Consider the following 6000-nt stretch of genomic DNA (forward strand, 5'->3'; position numbering starts at 1 on the left):
AACTTATCATTCACAACCCATAAACCATTTCACCCATGCATATTTATTCATGTCATGCTTTTGACATAACAATCCAATCAATCATGTGCCAAACATCCAAGAACAGAAAAACCACAAAATAAGAATGCACCCTCACCCAACTCCTCGTTCAGGTAGAAAGGTCTCGCTCAGGCGAGGGCTCGAGAAGAGGGGAACAGTGGCTTGCGCGTCCTCTCGCTTAGGCGAGACCTCCTCGCCTGAGCGAGATGGGCTCTCGCTCAAAATAGGAGTTCGCCGCCTGAGCGACAGCTCGTGCAACACCTGGGTGGGTTTTCTTATACTCTCGCTTAGGCGAGATCCACTCGCTTGGGCGAGATTATCAGATCTCCGCCACTGTTCGTGCAAGCCAGCATAGAAATCATTCAGTGCAAGGCATAATATATGTTTATATTAACTTAAAAGCCATAAAATCACCCGAGAGCACAAAACAGAACTGATAACGCAGCAGAAACACATTCAAATGCGAACCCTAGCCTCCCTTACCTGGAAAGAGCTAGTAGAAGAGTTCGACACCAACAGTGGAACACAACAACCCATGAACAGATTAACGAGCTAGAAAAAGAATAGTGGAACGAGTTTTAAAATAAGCTTACTACGAAACCCTAATTGGAAATACGAACATACGAATGAAAAAGAGAGATATGAGCTGTAGAATACTTACACGAAGCAAGAAAAGGAGACTAAGCTCACTGGATCAAGATTGGGGTTAAACTCTAGCAGAGCTCTAAGGAGAGTAAAGAAGAGTGTGAGTGTATTGTTTTTGCAAGAATGACAGAAGTGAGAAGAGTTTGGCTGCTTTAAGGGCCTTGGACACCTTATGGGCTAGCCCTTAGGCCCATTAGATTTTGGGGCGGCCTTTAAATTGTGGGGCTGAAATAAGAGGGCCTTACATTCTTCCCAACAACAAAAATTTTTGACCTCGAAAATGAAAACTTACTAGGTAAACAGATGTGGATATGACTTTCTCATATCCTCCTCCAACTCCCAAGTAGAGTCACTTGTCCTCCGATCCCCGATGACTTTGACTAGGCTAACTATGTTTCCTCGACGTTCCTCTACTCGACTATCCTCCAAGGCAACTGGTGGTACTTCCATAGAAAGATCCTCCCTGATTTGTACATCCTCTACTTCCAACACATGAGACAGATCAAACACATACTTTCTCAGCTGTGACACATGGAACACCAGATGAAGATTAGCTAATTGAGGAGGCAAAGCAATCTCATAAGCCACCGGCCCAATCCTCCTCGAATCTGATAAGGGCTAAGGAACTTAGGAGAGAGCTTCCTTGAGCGGAGAGCCCTTACCACACTAGTGGTTCAGGTCACCCTTAAGAACACATGATATCCGACCGCGAATTCCAAAGGTCTCCTCCTACGGTCTGCATACGCCTTTTGCCTACTCTGAGAGGTCTGCATCCTATCTCTCACCATCCTCACTTTCTTAGTGGTTTACTCCAACAACTCTGGCCCAACCAATACTGTCTCCACATCCTAATACCAACATAAGAGAGTCTTACACTTCCTACCATTAAGAGCCTCGTATGGCGCCATGCCAATGCTCGCATGAAAGTTGTTGTAGTTGAATTCTATCAAAGGTAGTACTTCATCCCGAGCACCCAGATGATCCAGTACACACGTCCTCAACAAATCCTCAAGCGACTGAATTGTTCTCTCGGATTGACCATCAGTTTGGGGATGATAGACTGAACTCATAGTCAACTTGCTTCCGAAAGCACTTTGCAAGGTCTGCCAAAACCGCGATATGAATCGTGGATCCCTGTCCGATATAATGCTCGAGGGCATTCCATGCAGCCACACAATTTCCTTAATGTACAACTGGGCCAACTTGGCCATGAACATCCTCAAATTCATCGCCAAGAAATGGGCACTCTTAGTGAATCGATCCACTATAACCCAGATGGTGTCATGCCCCCTAAAAGTTCGTGGCAAATGGGTCATGAAATCCATTGAGATGCTATCTCATTTCCACACTAGTATTTCCAATAGCTGTAGAGTCCCGCCGGGTCTCTGATGCTCCACCTTTGCCTTCTAACATGTCAAACAGGTTGATACAAACTGTGCAACATCCTTCTTCATTCCCTGCCATTAGAAGGTCTCCTTGAGATCTTGGTACATCTTAGTCTTGTCAGGATGCAAGCTAAGATGACTCTTGTGCCCTTCCTCAAGGATTAATCTTTTCACCTCAGTATCATCTGATATACACACCCTACCTTGAAACTTCAGTATGTCATCATTACCCAAAGCAAAATCCTTTGCCTCTTCTGACCCAAGCTGCACTGTAACTCTGTTTAGACTGGCATCCAACAACTGTCTTTCTCTGACTAAATCCAGGAAGTCTCTAGATATAGTCAGGTTACTACATCTAATAAATTCAGATTCCAACTCCACCTACAACTTCATATCCCTGAACTTCTCCAACAATTTCACCTCCTTGATCATAAGGTGTGCAATATGTACAGTCTTTCTACTCAAGGCATCAGCCACTACATTCGCCTTCCCTGGATGATATAGGAGCTCAAAGTCATAATCTTTCAGGGATTTCATCCACCTCCTCTGTCTCATGTTCAACTCCTTCTGATCGAATAAATATTTGAGGCTCTTGTGGTCGCTGAACACACGAAACTGGGCACTGTAGAGATAGTGCCTCCAAATCTTCAAGGCAAACACAATAGCCGCCAACTCCAAGTCATGAGTTGGGTAGTTTCTCTCATGCACTTTGAGTTGCCTCAAAGCATATGTCACCGCCTTCTTTTCTTGTATCAAAACACAACCAAGTCCAAGGTGAGAGGCATCACAATAAACCTCAAAGAGTTTACCAACATCCGGGATAACCAATATTGGAGCACTCGTCAATTGTCGCTTCAGCTCTTGGAAACTACCCTCACACTTATCCGTCCAAGTGAAGGGTTGGTCCTTTCGGATAAGCTGTGTCAGAGGCGCCATTATCTTGGAGAATCCTTCTATGAATCTCCTATAGTAGCCAGCTAAACCCATGAAGCTCCTTATCTCCGTCGCTGACTTGGGACTTTCTCACTTTACCACTGCCTCAACCTTTGCTGGATCTGCTGCAATGCCCTGTGCAAATATCACATGACCCAAGAATTGCATCTCATCCATCCAAAATTCACACTTAGACAGTTTAGCATATAGTTGCTTCTCTCTCAGGACGCTAAGCACCAATCTCAAGAATTGCACCTCATCCATCCAAAATTCTCAGGTCCTCTTGGGTCCTGGAATAGATAAGTATGTCGTCTATGAAGACTTCGACAAACTTATCCAAGAATGGTCTGAAAATCTTGTTCATGTAGTCCATGAACACCGCCGGAGCATTGGTCACACCAAAAGACATAACCACGTACTCATAGTGTCCATATCGGGACCAGAAGGCTGTCTTCTGTACATCATCCACCTTCACTAGAATCTGATGGTATCCCTACCACAAATCAATCTTTGAGAACACTGATGACCCATGCAACTGATCCATCAAGTCGTCAATTCTCGAAAGGGGATATTTGTTCTTGATGGTCATCTTGTTTAACTGTTTGTAGTCCACACATAGACGTGAACTTCCATCCTTCTTCTTTTTCTTCACCAACATCACTAGTGTTCCCTAAAGTGAAGCACTTGGTCGTATGAACTGTTTCCTCAATAACTCCTCTATCTGACTCTTGAGCTCTACCAACTTTGCCGGAGCCATACGGTATGGAGCCATCGACACTAGACCAGTTCCAGGCACCAAGTCAATTGAGAACTCCACATCTCTATTGGGAGGCAACCTTGGTACTTTCTCTAGGAACACGTCCTCAAACTCATGTACTACGGGTATAATCAGTGTCCCTTCCTCCTTCTCTACCTCCAAATGAGTGGAAATTATGAAGCACTGCGCGCCACTTTGAATCTCCTTCATGACCCCTTGGGAAGATAACAACTGAGGCTCCTCTAAGTTGGGAAACAACAGCCTCTTCTCTCGGCAATCTATAAAAATGCAATTGATAGAGAGTCAATTCATCCCCAAGATCACCTCCAACTCCTGTAGAGGTAAACAGATCAGATTTATTTTGTACTTGTGACCCTCTACCTCCAAGATCACCTAGCACACAAGGACGATGTCCTGACCAAACCCAACGCCGAAGTAGATACTACCAGTTCACACTACAGCTCACACACCGCAGACCTAACTTTTTCACACAAGCATTTGACACAAAAGAGTGTGTTGCTCCAGAATCATACAACAGGCAACAAGACATACCAGCTATCATGCAACTACCCATAACCAGCTTACATGAGCCAACTGCCTCTGCTCCTGTCATCGCATACACTCGACCTGTTGCCTGAGGCTTGTTGCTCCTCGCCTAAGCTGATTTTGCATAGGAGTCTAAACTAGAGCATGAGTCACTACCCTCGCAAGGGTGGGACAATCCTTGCCAAAGTGGTCTTCCTTGCCATAGTTGTTACATCTACGATAACCCTCCATACGTGGGCAAACGTTCCTCAAATGAGAGCCCCCACACTAGAAGTATTGAACTCTGCCCTACTGTGTGGGAAAGTTCCTAGACCCTGACACTGGTGATAAGGTCTGTCATAAGGCTTTCTCCTCTCCTCATGTCTTGGTTTGGACCCAGATGGCCCACCAATCCTCTGTTGTTGTGAGCGTTGACCCTCTACCTTATTCTTCATCTTCTCCATCACCCTGACCTTCTCTACTAGGACAGTAAAATCCTTGATGGATAGTGGAGCTACCATCAAGCGAATATCGTCGTGGAGACCATTCTCGAACTTACGACATCTCCACTCTTCATCGAGTGGCAAGGTGTAGAAGCGGCTGAGATGCTTGAACTTCTCAACATATTCTGTCACGGTCTTGCTTCCTTGTGTTACTGGAGGAACTCTACCTCCTTGGCATATTTGACGCTATCTAGGAAGTATTTAGAGAGAAACTTCCCCCTGAAGGTCTCCCAAGTAACCAGCTCACCTCTTTCTTCCATAATGGATTTCATGTTGATCCACCAATGTTCTGCCTCGTCGGTGAACATGTACACCGCAAATGCTAGTCTGTTCTCAACGAGGCACATCTATGCATCAAATATTCTCTCTAGGTCCTTCAGCCATTGTTCTACGACTTCTGGACTAGTCTTATCGTTGAATTTCACTGGATGGTGCTTCAGAAAGTCCTCTAGACTCCACTCCCTAACTGCAGGTCGTGGCTTAAGACCAAAGACATGTGCAACTGTCCTGTTCTCTTCCAGCTACAGGAGGGCTTCCATATGCTGCCTATGAGCATCCTTAACAGCTACTCTTGCAGCCTCCATCTGCTGCATCACCAGTTGTTGTTGCTCAAGCGACGCTGTCAGTCACTGCATTGATGCCTCATATTGCTGCATCATAGTTGTACTCTGTTGGGTCATCGCCGCCATCATGGCTTCTATTGCTTTGGCGATATCTGGTACATCGCCCTAAGAGGATTGAGAAGTCCTACGAGAACATGCCATAATCACTGGCATACAGGAAAACTATAAGTTAGACTAGATAAGACATGAACTTAACTAAGGAAACTCAGAAAGACACAGAGAAAGCTAAGTGAACATCCAAGTCCACAGACTCTAAGGATTGACCACTTTGATATCATAAATGTAACACCCCATTTAAATAAATACCTTAATTAAATTACATATCACACAGATAATATAGAGACAAGGCCCTAGAGTATAAACACAACTCCTTACAATATCCAAGGTACAAAAGAGAAGACAAGGTACACCACGATGCTGATACAAAGTATAGTATAGAGATCAACAGTAGTACAAAGTAGAAACTACGAGATAAGATAATACATTGGTTGTAACCCTAAAAGAAAAGCCCAAGAAGGCTATATATAGTGGAGTCACCATTTCCCTGTTAGCCACGAGGATGTCTCACATCTGCTCACATCAATAAATTG

The sequence above is a fragment of the Vigna unguiculata genome, chromosome 5 (genome assembly GCF_037176805.1).
Source record: "Vigna unguiculata cultivar grain cowpea cultivar isolate G323 ecotype 2 chromosome 5, ASM3717680v1, whole genome shotgun sequence".
NCBI lineage: Eukaryota > Viridiplantae > Streptophyta > Magnoliopsida > Fabales > Fabaceae > Vigna > Vigna unguiculata.